At 56.1% G+C, this 14102-nt stretch overlaps 1 protein-coding gene across 2 annotated transcripts in view; it reads right to left on the reverse strand.

The window, feature by feature from the left end:
* RHBDF2 (rhomboid 5 homolog 2 (Drosophila)) overlaps positions 1–8263 on the reverse strand; it is a 21505-nt gene extending 13242 nt beyond the window's left edge. Inside the window, exons 1-3 of one of the 2 annotated variants that reach the window (XM_011984211.1) lie at positions 8171–8263; positions 3369–3527; positions 3107–3246 (exon numbers count right to left, since the gene is read on the reverse strand). The gene's annotated coding sequence lies outside the window, so the exon portion shown is untranslated. Of the gene's footprint in view, positions 1–3106; positions 3631–8170 lie in introns of those variants that run through there. The other variant, XM_011984140.1, reaches the window with a different exon arrangement.
* Positions 8264–14102: the final 5839 nt, after the last annotated feature.

Below are 14102 nucleotides of genomic sequence, written 5' to 3' on the forward strand. Positions count from 1 at the left end.
ACACATACAGATAGACCTTTTTTTTTTTTTTTTTAAGATGGGGTCTCACTCTGTCACCCAGGTTGGAGTGTAGTGGCGTGATCTCGGCTCACCGCAACCTCCGCCTCCCAGGTTCAAGTGATTCTCCTGCCTCCGCCTCCTGAGTAGCTGGGATTACAGGCATGGGCCACCATGCCCGGCTAACTTTGTATTTTTAGTAGAGATGGGGTTTCTCCATGTTGGTCAGGCTGGTCTTGAACTCCTGACCTCAGGTGATCCACCTGTCTCGGCCTCCCAAAGTGCTGGGATTACAGGTGTGAGCCACCATGCCTGGCCCTAGGCCTCTGTCTTTTTTGATGAATACAAAGATTTCATAGAGTGGAATGCACCAAGATTTACTGAAGTCTGGATTGCTGGTTATTTAGGATGTTTCCAGAATTTGAGACATGGGTCTGATGTTGCAACTAACACCCTTGCTTACACCACATGTGCTTGTTTTAGTATTACAAGATCAAGTTCTGGAAGGAGAATGGCTGGATTGAAGGGTAAGTGCACACCGAATTTCAGAGCTCTTGCCCAGTACTCCATCTGGGGCTTTCCTGTGCACATGCCGCCAGTCCCCAATTCCCCTCTGACTCCACCAGAATTAACACCTCTGCCTGTTTCATTGTCTTCCTTTCATCTCTTGCTCTGCCCCATGACCGTCTTCTTGTTAAAACCCCCAGCTGTGGCTGGGCGCAGTGGCTCACGCCTGAAATCCCAGCACTTTGGGAGGCAGAGGTGGGCGGATCACCTGAGGTCGGGAGTTCGATACCAGCCTGACCAACATGGACAAAGCCTATCTCTACTAAAAATACAAAAAACATTAGCTGGGCGTGGTGGCGCATCCCTGTAATCCTAGCTACTCTGGAGGCTGAGGCAGGAGCATCGCTTGAATCCGGGAGGCCGAGTTAGTGGTGAGCCGAGATCTCACCACTGCACTCCAGCCTAGGTGACAGAGTGAGACTCCGTCTCAGGAAAAAAAAAAAAAAAAGAGCAGATGGCTTCACACACTGAAGCACTGTGTCCACACAGAAACCTGGACAGGATGCGCCCGGCAGCACGGCTCTGCAGAGCCCGAGCAGGGAAACGGCACAAGTGCTCGTCAGCAGATGAAGGCACAAATATAAAATGTGATTGAGCCACACAATGGAGCATCCTTCAGCCACGAAAGGAAGGAAGTCCCAATAAAGCTACAACATGGGCGAGCCTTCAGAACATTGTGCCCAGGGACAGGAGCCAGTCACGGTGGCCACCTCTGCATGAGTCCATTCATATGAAAGCCCAGAATAGAATAGGGAAATCTACAGACAGAAGCAGGGTAGTGGTTCTTAGGGCTGGGAAGGTGGGGACTGAGTGGGGGGTGACAGCTAAAGGGTGCAGGCTTTCATTAGGGGGTGATGAAAGCAATCTAAAACTGTGGTGATGGTGGCACAATTCTGTGAATATGTATAAATATGTACATATACACACACACACACACATATATTTTTGAGACAGAGTCTTGCTCTGTCACCCAGACTAGAGTGCAGTGGTGCAATTTTGACTCACTGCCAACCTCCGCTTCCCAGGTTCAAGCGATTCTCCTGCCTCGGCCTCCCGAGTAGCTGGGAATACAGGCGTAAGCCACCACGTCTGGGTAATTTTTGTATCTTTAGTAGAGATGGGGTTTCACCATGTTGGCCAGGCTATTCTGGAACTCCTGACCTCAAGTTTGCTTCAGCCTCTCAAAGTGCTGAGATTACAAGTGTGAGCCACCGTGCCCAGCGTCTGTGAATACATTAAAACTACGGAGGGTTGGGAGCGGTGGTTCATGCCTGCAATCCCAGCAATTTGAGAGTTTGAGGCAGGAAGATCACTTGAGCCCAGGAGTTCGAGACCAGCCTGGGCAACATAGTGAGACTCCATCTGTACAAAAAAATTTAAAACTTAGCCAGATATGGTGGTGCATGCATATAGTCCCAGCTACTCAGGAGGCTGAGGCAGAGGGATGGCTTGAGCTTGGAAGGTCGAGGCTGCAGTGAGCCATGATCTCGCCACTGCACTCCAGCCTGGACAACAGAGTGAGACCCTGTCTCAAAAAATAAATAAATAAATAAATAAAAACACTGATGGTACACTTTAAATGGGTGAATCGACTGGTGTGTGAATTCTCTCTCAGTGAAGCAGGTGCTCCATAATGTTGGGCCTCTGAATGAGCCAGTCCAGTCACTGTCCCTGACCATCACACAGCGGAGGGGCTGGCTCTTCTTAGCCTCCGCGTTGCGGTTCAAGTGCCCTCCTGCCCCACCTTGAGCAGTGCCGGTCCCACCTCACCTCCCTTCCTGGTTTTTTTTTCTTTTTTTTGAGATGGAGTTTTGTTCTTGTTGCCCAGGCTGGCATGCAATGGCACAATCTCGGCTCACTGCAGCCTCTGCCTCCTGGGTTCAAGCAATTCTCCTGTCTCAGCCTCCCGAATAGCTGGGATTACACGCATGCACCACCATGCCCAGCTAATTTTATAATTTTAATAGAGACCAGGTTTCTCCACGTTGGTCAGTCTGGTCTCAAACTCCCGACCTCAGGTGATCCACCTGCCTCGGCCTCCCAAAGTGCTCGGATTACAGGTGTGAGCCAGCGTACCTGGCAATTTTTTTTTTTTTTGAGACGCAGTCTCACTCTGTAGCCCAGGCTGGAGTGCCGTGGCATGATCTTGGCTCACTGCAACCTCTGCCTCCCAGGTTCGAGCGATTCTCCTGCCTCAGCCTCCCAAGCAGCTGGGACTACAGGTGCATGCCACCATGCCCAGCTAATTTTTTTGTATTTTTAGTAGAGATGGGGTTTTGCCGTGTTGGTCAGGCCAGTCTTGAACTCCTGACCTCAGGTGATCCACTCACCTCGGCCTCCCAAAACGCTGGCATTACAGGCGTGAGCCACTGCGCCCATCCCTTCCCTGCCCTTATTCCTCCCTGTCGCTCCCTGAATTAACTTGCTTCATTCACTGTCCACCGCTGTTCAGATAGAGAGTGTGGGCCCCGCAGGAGGCATCTGGACGTGGCCACAGCAGCCAGTGCCCTGGGTCCAGCCACCCAGCCGCCCAGCTTCCTACCTTCGAGTCTGAGTTTGCCTGCGGCTTCCTGGGTCTTGCTGTGAAGGGCTTTAGAGCATGTTCTTGTGTTCTCCTTGCTCTGTACAGATGCTCCGGCGTCAAGCCTCAGTCTGTGGAAGGGCAGACGGACAGATAGGTGGCTGCAAGGACGGATAGACAGCTCCAGGCCATGTGGTGCAGCTTCCTGGGCACTCACAGCTGGAAGAAAGGAGGGCCGGTTCCAGGGAGCATGCCCACCACTGAGTGCTTTAACCTTCCTGACCTCAGTCTTCCCATCTGTAAAATGGGGCCAATTCCACCTGCCTTACTGGTGAGGGATTAAAGGTGCTAATCAGGCTTCTCTGAGTGCCAAGCAGCAAGGGGCACTGGCCTCAGGGTATTTATAGCCAATCACCTCACAACAGTCCTCTGGTCTGGGAACCTGATTGGAATGGGACATTAAAGTCAAGATGGCCCCTGTTATTTTTCTCAATATTACTTGAATGGTACAGAAACATTTAACTTTCGGCCAGGTGCAGTAGCTCGCACCTGTAATCCCAGCACTTTGGGAGTCTGAGGCAGGTAGATCACCTGAGGTCAGGAGTTCGAGATCAGCCTGGCTAACATGGTGAAAACCCATCTCTACTAAAAATACAAAAATTAGCTGGGCATGGTGGTGCACACCTTTAGTACCAGCTACTCGGGAGGTTGAGGCAGGAGAATTGCTTGAACCTGGGAGGCGGAGGTTGCAGTGAGTCGAGATTGTGCCATTGCACTCCAGCCTGGGCGACAAGGAGACTCTGTCTCAAAAAACAAACAAACACAACCACGTATTTTCAGGCTGGGTGCAGGGGCTCACGCCTGTAATCCCAGCACTTCGGGAGGCCGAGGTGGGCAGATTATGAGGTCAAGAGTTCGAGACCAGCCTGGCCAATATGGTGAAACCCCATCTCTACTAAGAATTCAAAAATTAGCCAGGGCTGGGTGCAGTGGCTCATGCCTGTAATCCCAGCACTTTGGGAGGCTAAGGCGGGTGGATCATGAGGTCAAGAGTTCGAGACCAGTCTGGCCAACATAGTGAAACCCCATCTCTACTAAAAATACAAAAAATTAGCCAGGTGTGGTGGCAGGCGCCTATAATCCCAGCTATTCAGGAGGCTGAGGCAGGAGAATCACTTAAACATGGGAGGCAGAGGTTGCAGTGAGCTGAGATCGTGCCATTGCACTCCAGCCCGGGCAACAGTGCGAGACTGTCTCAAAACCAAAACCAAAAAAAAAAAACAAAATAACTAGCCAGGCGTGGTGGCACATGCCTGTAATCCCAGCTACTAGGAAGGGTGAAGCAAGAGAATTGCTTGAATCTGGGAGGTAGAGGTTGCAGTGAGCTGAGATCCCACCACTGCACTCCGGCCTGGGTGACAGAGCAAGACTCAGTCTTGAAACAAAACAAAACAAAACAAAAGAACCCCACATATTTAACTTTCAAAGTCCAGAAATTACTAGCTGCCTACTGATACTTAAGGCAAAGTTCAAATGATCTGGAAGTGTTTTGTTGCTTTGATTAGTAATTTATTGAAGTTAAAAGCCATACAACATAAAATCAACCATTTTAAAGCACGAAACCCAGGGGCATTCCTGTTTGTTTTTAAGACGTCCTGACCAGGTCCTCCTTTGAGGGGAACCCCAAGGTGCCGGAATCCCTCTCGAGGCCGGGCAGGATTAAGTCCTTAACTGTGCTGGGCCTTGTTTGGGCCTTTACACGCATTACCCTTCAAAACACCTTCCAGGGAGACGTTAGTGTCTCTTCCATTCTGTAGATGGTGAATGGAGGCTCAGAGGGGTTCAGTAACTTGCCCAAGCTCACATAGCCAAGAAAGGGTGCAGCTAGGATGCCCGATGTCTGGCTCCGGGGCCTGGGGGCTCCTAGGGGACGGGCTCCCTCCTGCCCTAAGACTGGGGCTAGAAGACCCCCCTCTCAGGGAGCCAGAGAGGGAACTTGGTCCAGCATTCCAGTGCTTTCCAAACAAAGGTCCTCAGAGGCCTGGGGGTCCCCAGAGGTGCCTAAGGGGCCGCTATGGGGCAAATCAGAGGCTGGGGAGTAGCCCAGGCCCCCCAGTGATTCCATCAAGCAATGTTCCTTGACCCCCTGCATATTTGGGACATTTGGGGAGCAGAATGCTGGGTGCAGAGGAGAACTATTGAGGCAGAGCTAGGATGTCTCCCGCTTCTTTAAGGCTAGCAGTGCTGGCTTCACCTCCTTCCATCCCGAAGTGCTAGGGAGTCCTGACCCCACCCCTCCGGGCAGACTGCCCGGCCGAGTATGACGAGGTCCTCAGAGATCAATCCACTGGGCTAGGTTGGTGCCAAGGAGCCCTGGCAGCCACACCGGGACCCCACTCGGTTGAAGCTGTGGCCAGGTCCCCTCGTCCTGAGCCTGCTCTGGGGACAGCTCCAAGACAACAGCCTCACCTGGGACCTCTGCAGGAAAAGTTCATAGTTTGGTCTCCTTTGGGACCAGGGTACACCAAGAGGGCATGGGGAGGGCACTGCCCTGGGGAACTGGCACTGGGGGATGGGAGGCAAGTAGTGGAAGGAGCCGGGTGCAAGGGTGGGGCCTCTAGACTCCAGTTCAGTTAAGGTTGCCAAGCAGGTAGGATCTTTCTGGAACTCAGATCTGATCACACCTCCCTGGAGGTCCCTTCAGGCCGGCCCTCCCTGCCACACCCTCACCAGACAAACCACATCCCTGTGCCATCCCCAAGCTCTCACCTCCTGTCATCTGAAGTGTTGCGCCTGGCACACAAGGCTCCACCTTCCCTGCCTGGCCAAGCCCTACTAGGAAAGTGAAACGTCACCTCCAGAGAGAATCAGTCACTTTATTGCCTGCTCTCTCCGCCATCTGGCAGATTTACCTACGTGTGGGAGTCCCCTACCCAACCCCGGGCAGCCCAGCATTCTGCATCCAGGGGGCCCTCATCAATGGCTGACTGAATGGGAAGCAGAAGCTAGTGAGAGGGTGGGGCTGGGGGTGGTCAGTCAGTCCATAGCAGCCCTGGACAGAAGTGGTCTCCCCCATCCTGCAGCTGCTCCAGGAAGCAGCCCCCTCTGGAGGGCTCCACTGAGAGCTCCCACCCTGCTGGCTGTGCCCCCTCAGCAGGGCCAGGATGGAGGACGCTACACGCTGTGCCAGGATGAGCGTCCAGTGGACCTCCCCACTAGACTCCCCACCTAGCTCCCTAGCCGGCCACAGGCACTGCTTTTGGTTCTGGGGTTCTGCCCAGCCAGCCTCCCTATCCCAAGGCCAGGCCATCCCAGCTGAGACCCCCGCCCAGGATCCGCTGCACTGCTGGCATCTGTGCCAACCTCCTGATGACAGAGGCTCCCAAAACCCACACTGAGGGAGAGGAGAGCCTGGTCAGCCCCAGGGCAATCCGTGGGGGGGTGGGGGTTCCAAAGAGAGGTGGCCTGAGACCAGAGAGCAGAGACAGGCCCAAGGCGGGTGGGCACGTCTTCCTGGGCGGGAGCCTGGCATCAGGAGCACTGTCTGAACCACAGAGCACAAGAGGCCTGGGCGGCGGCCCGACAGCAGCTACACTCTCCAGCCTCAGTTCCCTTCTCTGAGGGAATGGGATAAGGTCATGGCCCAGCTTTGACACCTATGAAGCCTAAACACGGAGTTTGAAAGCATGATTGCACCAGCCGCTTTCCACCATTGAGATCAACTGCCTCCAACTAGTGCAGAAGTTGGGTAGGGGTGCAAAAGCCCAGTCCCCTCCTTGGGGCTCAACGGGGAAAGGAGTGGGGACTGTTAGATCCACTCTGGCCTTCAGCATGGCTCAAGTCCAGGTGGCAGGAACCAGACAGAAAAAAAGTCCTGGCGAGCTGGAGCCGCCCCACACGGCACTTGTCTCCAAGCCCTAGAAATGCTTGCTCACTGCAGGGGAAATGGTGACACCCTGGGACCAGGCTTCCTCCTGGCCCGCAGTCACATCCGCCGCTGTCTCTCTAAGACCCCCAGGCCCACCTCCGCACCCAGCCCACAGGCGGAGCACTGCCACCTGCCCAGCCAGATCCTGACCTCACTGTGGCCAACCCCAGAGAAGGGCCTTCAGCCCCAGCCCAGCTGGGAGATGCCAAAGGGACCTGGGGAGAGGGACTGGGGCTTAGGGTGGGACAGATTCTATTTCCTCCTCCTTTAGGGTGGGGCGGGGAAATTCTGAGACAAAGTGAAGTGCAGAGTTCAGATCACCCTCAGGTCCCATGGGTTGAGGCCTCTGCACACTCCCCTGCCCAGGCTCAGGGCCTCCCCCACTGCAGATAGCTCTGGAGATAGCATAACCCAGCTAGCAGCAGCGGAGCTCAGGCACATCCAACAGAAATGCAGACTCAGACACCATTTACCACTGCTGCCCAGAGAATCCGGTTTCCCCACAAAGGGTGGGGCTGGGCACTCCCAACCAAGCCTGTCCTGCACAGCTGGGTAAGCAAGGCCATCCCCAGGGAGGTCCCCAACAGAGCCCTACCAGCCAGCCCAGGCAGGGTACAAGGGTCCCCCCACCATGCGGACTGTACAAGCCACACTCCTTCAGGAAGGCCCAGCCTACTGCCCCTCCCACCTCCCCCAGGTGCAGTTCCCTTTCTCTCTCCACCTGGTGCCACCAACCTCCCTACACTCCCCACCACCACACAAGTGGGTTTCTAGAGGCTCCGAGTCTTGCTAATGAAGGGTGCAGTCCCCACAAGCCCTGGGCTCTATGGGCTTTAGGGGGCGGGGCAGGGAGAGCGTGGCAGGTGCAGCCCAGAGGGAAACAGGCAGAGGCTTGATGCAAGGGCTTAGCCTGCATGTGGCCAGAAATGGGGACAAAGGGGTGGGACAGGCCCTTGGATAAGGAGTAAGCAGCCTCTTCCCCTCCAGACAAGAAAGAGGGAGACCACTATTACCCACTGGATATGACCAGGAAGTTTAGGGGACCTCCTGAAGGGAGGGGCTCTAGCCACCTGAAGAGAGGAAGTGGGGAACCACCCCCTGGGCCGGAAGCTGTTTCCAGCCTGGCTCCGGAGCTGCAGGTGGGTGAAGCGAGTCACCTGGCGTCCCTGGGAGTGGGCAGTCAGGACAGAAGGAGGGCGGTGGGAGGCGTGGGGCCACGTCTTCCCGGTTGAATCACAGGATGCTAGGGTGAGGGCTGGGGACGAGGAAACTGCTTCTCTCCCCAGCTTCCCTGCCATAGAAACTGAAACTCATTTTCCCTGCCTGTGGCCCTGCTGGGAACCAGGGCATTTTTAGAAAGCGGCAAAGAGGAAGCTGGGCCTCACCCAGTGTGCAATCCCCAGTAAAACCCGTAGTTCTGCTGACCCCGGGGTTTCTCCAGCCCCAGAGGCCCGGAAGGACAGCTCATGGGACAGCTGTCCTCACATCTCCCCATGCATCCCCAAGCTGGGCCTCACGTAGCCAGTGACGCCGCCCTGCACACTTCCTTGCCCTGGCAAGAGGTAGAAGGGGCAAGAGTAAAGGGCAGGAAAGTGGCAAGAAGGCTGGCTGGGGGCCTGGGGGCAGGATTTGGGGAGAGTCATGAGAGACAAAACAGGAGGGCAGGGCTGGCAGGAGCTGCGGCGTGAGCTCCACTGGCAGAGTTAGCAGAGGGGAGAGGGGGCTGGGGACTCTAAGGGTGGGACACCTAGCTGTCTGTCTCCAGGAGCCAAACAGGAGCTGCTCTCCCTCCCTCTCAGCACCACCTCCCCAGAGGCCGGAGCTGGTGGTAAGTGGGCGCAGACACGATCTCAACCCACTCCGCCGGTACATGCTTCAGCCCACAGCCGCTGATGGAGAGAAACAAAACGGCCTGTGGGTTCACACACCTCCCCAGACATCCCACTAACAGCGGGCCCTGGCCCAGAGAGCCGTTTCTTTCTCCTCCTCACCCCTCCAGGGCTTGCCCCAAACTCAGTTCAGAAGATCAAGAACCCCCAGGGGCAGGTTCAGGGGCTTGACCATCCCCTGACTTCTTTGGGCTTTTTCCCATCAGGCCCCAGGCTCTGGGCTCCCTTTAACCTGGTTAGAGTGGCTGGGGTGTCATAAGCCAACCACAGACACGGGAAGCGGGCGCTGCACTCCAGGGAGCCACCAAGATCAGGGTATGAGGGTGTGAACCTGCGTGTGTGTGTTGCGGGGGGCTGGGGGGTGACATGTCATGTTCTTAGGGTGGTGCAGCCTGATGCCCCCTCTGCACCAACCATCTGGGTTTTCTCAGGACCCGTTTCCAGCAGGGATGGCAGAGATACAAACGCCCCTCCTCTGCTGGGGTTCCTGGTCCAGGAAGCAGGCTGAGCTGGGGGTGCCCGAGCCCTGCATCCCCAAAGCCCAAGGTGCAGCAGTTGCTGGCAAGATACAGGGGAGGGCATCGAAGGAGGTGGCAGTGCAGCCAGGCCTCTTGAGCTGGACACAGTGCCAGGCCCCACCTACCACAGTGCCCTCCCCTGGAAATTTCTGGATTTCAAAAGCTGCTGGTGGAGGCTGGGCACAGTGGCTCACGCCTGTAATCCCAGCACTTTGGGAGACTGAGGTGGGCGGATTACCCGATGTCAGGAGTTCTAGACTAGCCTGGCCAACATGGTAAAACCCCATCTCTACTAAAAATACAAAAATTAGCCGGGCGTGGTGGCGGGTGCCTGTAATCCCAGCTACTCAGGAGGCTGAGGCAGGAGAATCACTTGAACCTGGGAGGCGGAGGTTGAAGTTAGCTGAGATCACGCCACTGCCCTCCAGCCTGGGCGACAGAGCAAGACTCTATCTCAAAAAAAACACAAACAAAACAAAACAAAACAAAGCTGCTGGTGGAGGCAGGCAAGTGGCAGCAGCTGGGCAGGGATACAGGTGCCTTCCCCATCCCAGGGAAGACGCAGCCACTCCCAAGCCCGGGGCTGGACTTTGGGGCTGGACTGCAGGCTTCGGGGGCAATGAAGGGAAGGGGGCACGCGCAGCCGCCGGACCCCAGTTCTCCTGCTCCCTCAGCATCATTGTAAAGGGGAGGAGTTAGAAGTGGCCCCTGGGGCCCAAAAGGCCCTGTCCATTTGGGGTCAGACACCAGGACACTGGAGGGTTTCCAGGGTGGGGTGTGCATCACACGGTGCCACAGCAACACAGGCACGGTGGGAACTGCCCTTTGCTGCAAACATTCATGAAAGTCCGCCTCTCCGCATCCCGGCAGCCGAGTTTTCACGGCCGTTGGAAGCAGCGGCGGTCCAGCACAAGCCCAGCGGTTGGGGCAGGATGGGATGCAGCCTGGGGTCTGCGTGAGAGGTCCGGTTCACTCCTGCTGGAGCTCCTTGACACTAAGGTGTGACCAGGCCATTTCCATTTGTGACTGCCCCATGTACACAGACAGGGCTCTGTCCTGCGCTTACAAAGTAGGAGCCTGCCGATTTCCACCTGCCTCTAGATGCTGAAAATCTGGCCTGATAGCAGAAGACAGGGTCATAGGCCCATCTCTAACTGCTGTGTGATCTTGGGCAAGCCACTGAACATCTCTGAGCCTCAGTTTGTGTATGCATAGGATGCTAGTATCCTCCCAGGGTCTAAGATCTAGGTGACTACGTCACCATGAATGCGGGCTTACCCCAGGAGCAGCTCAGCTGAGGTGCGAGGTCTCACTTACTGTACAGAGAGGTAAGCACCTTGCCCAGTGTCACCCAGCCAGAAATAGGCCTGGGCTGACTGGGTGTGAGCATGCAGAGCCCAGGGAGCTGACGGCGGCCCTGGCCCGCACCTTGACACACTCAGAGCACTTCTGGAGACCCAGTTCTGCCCCTGGCTGCATGGAGCCCCTCAGCAGGGAGGAAAATGCCAGGCAGACACTTCTGAGCTTGTAAACAGTCATTAAGGAACCAATAAACCTAATTTCCCAGATCCTTGCCCTGAGGCTCCCTGCTTCCCAGGGAAGAGGCTGGCCCTAGCCCCAGTGGCTGCCAGGGTTTCAGGACACTTGGACACCAGCCCATCAGGTCGCTCGTCCCAAGCAGGCCTGCAAAGCCAACCGCTCATGGCCCGCACCTTGCTTTGGGGCAGCGTGGGGCTCTCTTGCTAAGGAATGAGGAGGAACAAGGGGCCAGAGACAGGACTCAAACCTGCCTTGGCCACCTACCTGCTGGGAGACTTTGGGCAAGTGGGTGCTGCAGAGCCTGCCTCCTCTGCTGTGAGATGGGGTGACGCCCCACCATGGAGGGAGCCGGGGAAGATGACAGCAGATATGAATGGACGCTGCCTGGCACACACCCAACGCCCAGTTGGAAGCTTCTTTTATTCCTGGCTGAGCTCTGCCACCATCACTCACTTAGTCTCTATCTGAGCCGTGAGCCCCACAGGGGACAGATCTCTATTCGACAGGTGGGGAAACTGAGGCTCAGAGAGATGAAGTCACCTATCCAAGGTCCCACAGTTAGGGAGTGGTAGGGCTACAACCCCAGCCAGGGCCCTGCGCTCTTAACCTCCACACTCTGCAGCCTCCTGCCACCCTGGAACCGGTGAGGGGCAGGGGAAAAAGAACGGGTGAGGACTGGAGGGGCAGGGGAAAAAGAACGGGTGAGGACTCTGAGTGTTTGGGGTGCTGGAGTGAGTCCCGCGTGCAAAGGCCTTTAATTCATGAAGAAGGGACAGCACCTAAGTGCCTGGGTGGCACTGCTCGGCTTGCAAAAGACTTTTACAAACATGAGCTCATTTAGTTGAGGCTGAGGGTGACAGGCAGCTGTCATCATCCTCACGGGCGGGCAAGGTCAAAGGGGCTTAGGCCAGGGTTCAAAGTCCTGTTTCCACTCCAAACCCCACAACACATCCTCAATCCTCCTCTTCCAGATCTCTCTTTTTTTTTTTTTTGAGACGGAGTCTCGCCCTGCCGCCCAGGCTGGAGTGCAGTGGTGTGATCTTGGCTCACTGCAACCTCCGCCTTCTGAGTTCAAGCGATTCTCCTGCCTCAGCCTCCTGAGTAACTGGGACCACAGGTACCTGCCACCACACCCAGCTAATTTTTTGTATTTTTAGTAGAGACGGAGTTTCACCGTGTTAGCCAGGATGGTCCCCATCTCCTGACCTTGCGACCGCCCGCTTCAGCCTCCCAAAGTGCTGGGATTACAGGCATGAGCCACTGTACTCAGCCCTAGATCTTCTTATGGCTACATGGAGCTGACAATCTGGGGAGCCTTGGCAGAGATCAGGGCAGGAAGCCATCCCCGCACCACCTGCTAGCACAGGGTTGGGGGCCACATGGTGGAGGCAGAGGAGAAAACCAAGACTTGAAGTAGCTTTACCCTGCTCCCAGCCCCAGGAATCTACGCCAGGGAAAGAACAGCTGAGGGGCACCAGCTCCATGATCTGCTCCCCACCCCACCGTCAGTGACACACCCACTGGCAGGCCAGGAAAACCCCCGGGCAGAGGTCAACAGTTCATGCCCAGATGGAAACCCACCCTCGTTTCCCTTGGTCACCAAGGCACTGAGGTCCCCCTACCCCAGACACACTCCTACGGAATAACAATAACAACAACAACAGTGCCACTGCTCCATATGCATGTTCCCGTCTAGTCCTTGACAGCCCATGAGGCAGGGCCTTGGCCATCTCCCAAGGCTGTGCTATGGACTGGCAGCCATGCCCCTACCTGAAGCCACCCTAACACCATTATCACGACGGCTCCCCTCACTGCTCCTGCCATGGCCGGGCACTGCACTGAAGGCTGCACACCTTCACCACGGGAATCCTCACCTCACGCAACCCTCCAGGTAGATTACTGTTAGTGACTCCACTGTGCAGCTGGGGAAACTGAGGCACAGACTAGTTAAGTGACCCCATCCTATTGAGCACACACATGGATGACTGTGCCCGGCAGCCCCTGGGCCTTGGCCCAGCTCCTGAAGTTTGGAATCCTCCTCCATCCTTTTCCACTGGTCACAAGGTTCCCCTCACACTCCAAACGGTGTCTCCGGCCCACCTCCCATGCTGCCCACTGGGCTGAAACCACTTTCCTGGAGGAGCCGGGCATTGGGGCTGGAACTGCCTTCCAGTGGCTTTTGGACCACAAACAACTCCCAGCTGGGCGCCCGGATACATTTGCTGAAGGAGGGGCCGTGGACACGGTGGCGCTTTGTACTTCCCAGAAAATGTGTTTTTCTTTACACCCATCCAGGTCTCCTGGGAGGCAAAACGATGTTCCAGGCAGGCTTGGTTTCCCTGTGAAGCCGCCCGTGCCCTGAGAGCTGTCCCTGACTAGCCACTACCACTGCCGAGGTCAGCTTGCACTTGGGCAGGCACAGACATCCCCGCCACTCCTCCCCCAGCCTGGCTCAGCTGGATAGGAAACCGGGAGCCACTTCCGACAGCCAGTGCAGCCGGTGCAGATGCGTGAGCTCACTCTGGAAACCCCCTGGGGCAGACAAGGCAGTGCCGAGGCCTGCTCCAGAGTGTGTGGCACAGAGATCTGAGGAGAGTGTGGAGGGGGAGAGGCAGCCAGGAGGGCACACGTCTTCCCTGTGCTGTGCCAGCGGCAGGCGGGGGCCAGGCCCAAAGGGAAGCACCAGGCGGCTGAGCCATGCCACTCGGACACTCACGGGTAGGTGTGCGCAGCTCCTTGACTTCTGCTGTCATCTGTCACCTTGTCTGGGGCAGAGTTTACACAGCAAGGAGGACAGAAACCTTGGTGGAGAGGCCACCACAGTATCCAGAGCTGAGGTCACAGCCAAAACAGCACCACTGACCCCAGAGCAGGACTCAGGTCCCAGGTCACCCAAAGCATTTGTAGTGTGATTTTTTCCTCCTCTTACAGGAACAAAAGTCCCCCTCCTGGGCTGGAGAGAGAGAGAGTGTCTGTGTGTGTGTGTGTGTGAGTCTGTGTGTGTTTCTGTGTGAGTCTGTGTGTGTTTCTGTGTGTATGTGTTTCTGTGTGTCTCTGTGTGTGTGTGTTTCTGTGTGAGTCTGTGTGTGTGTGTGTGTGAGTCTGTGTGTGTTTCTGTGTGAGTCTGTGTGTGTTTCTGTGTG

This window comes from Mandrillus leucophaeus, unplaced genomic scaffold (assembly GCF_000951045.1).
Source record: "Mandrillus leucophaeus isolate KB7577 unplaced genomic scaffold, Mleu.le_1.0 Scaffold1, whole genome shotgun sequence".
NCBI lineage: Eukaryota > Metazoa > Chordata > Mammalia > Primates > Cercopithecidae > Mandrillus > Mandrillus leucophaeus.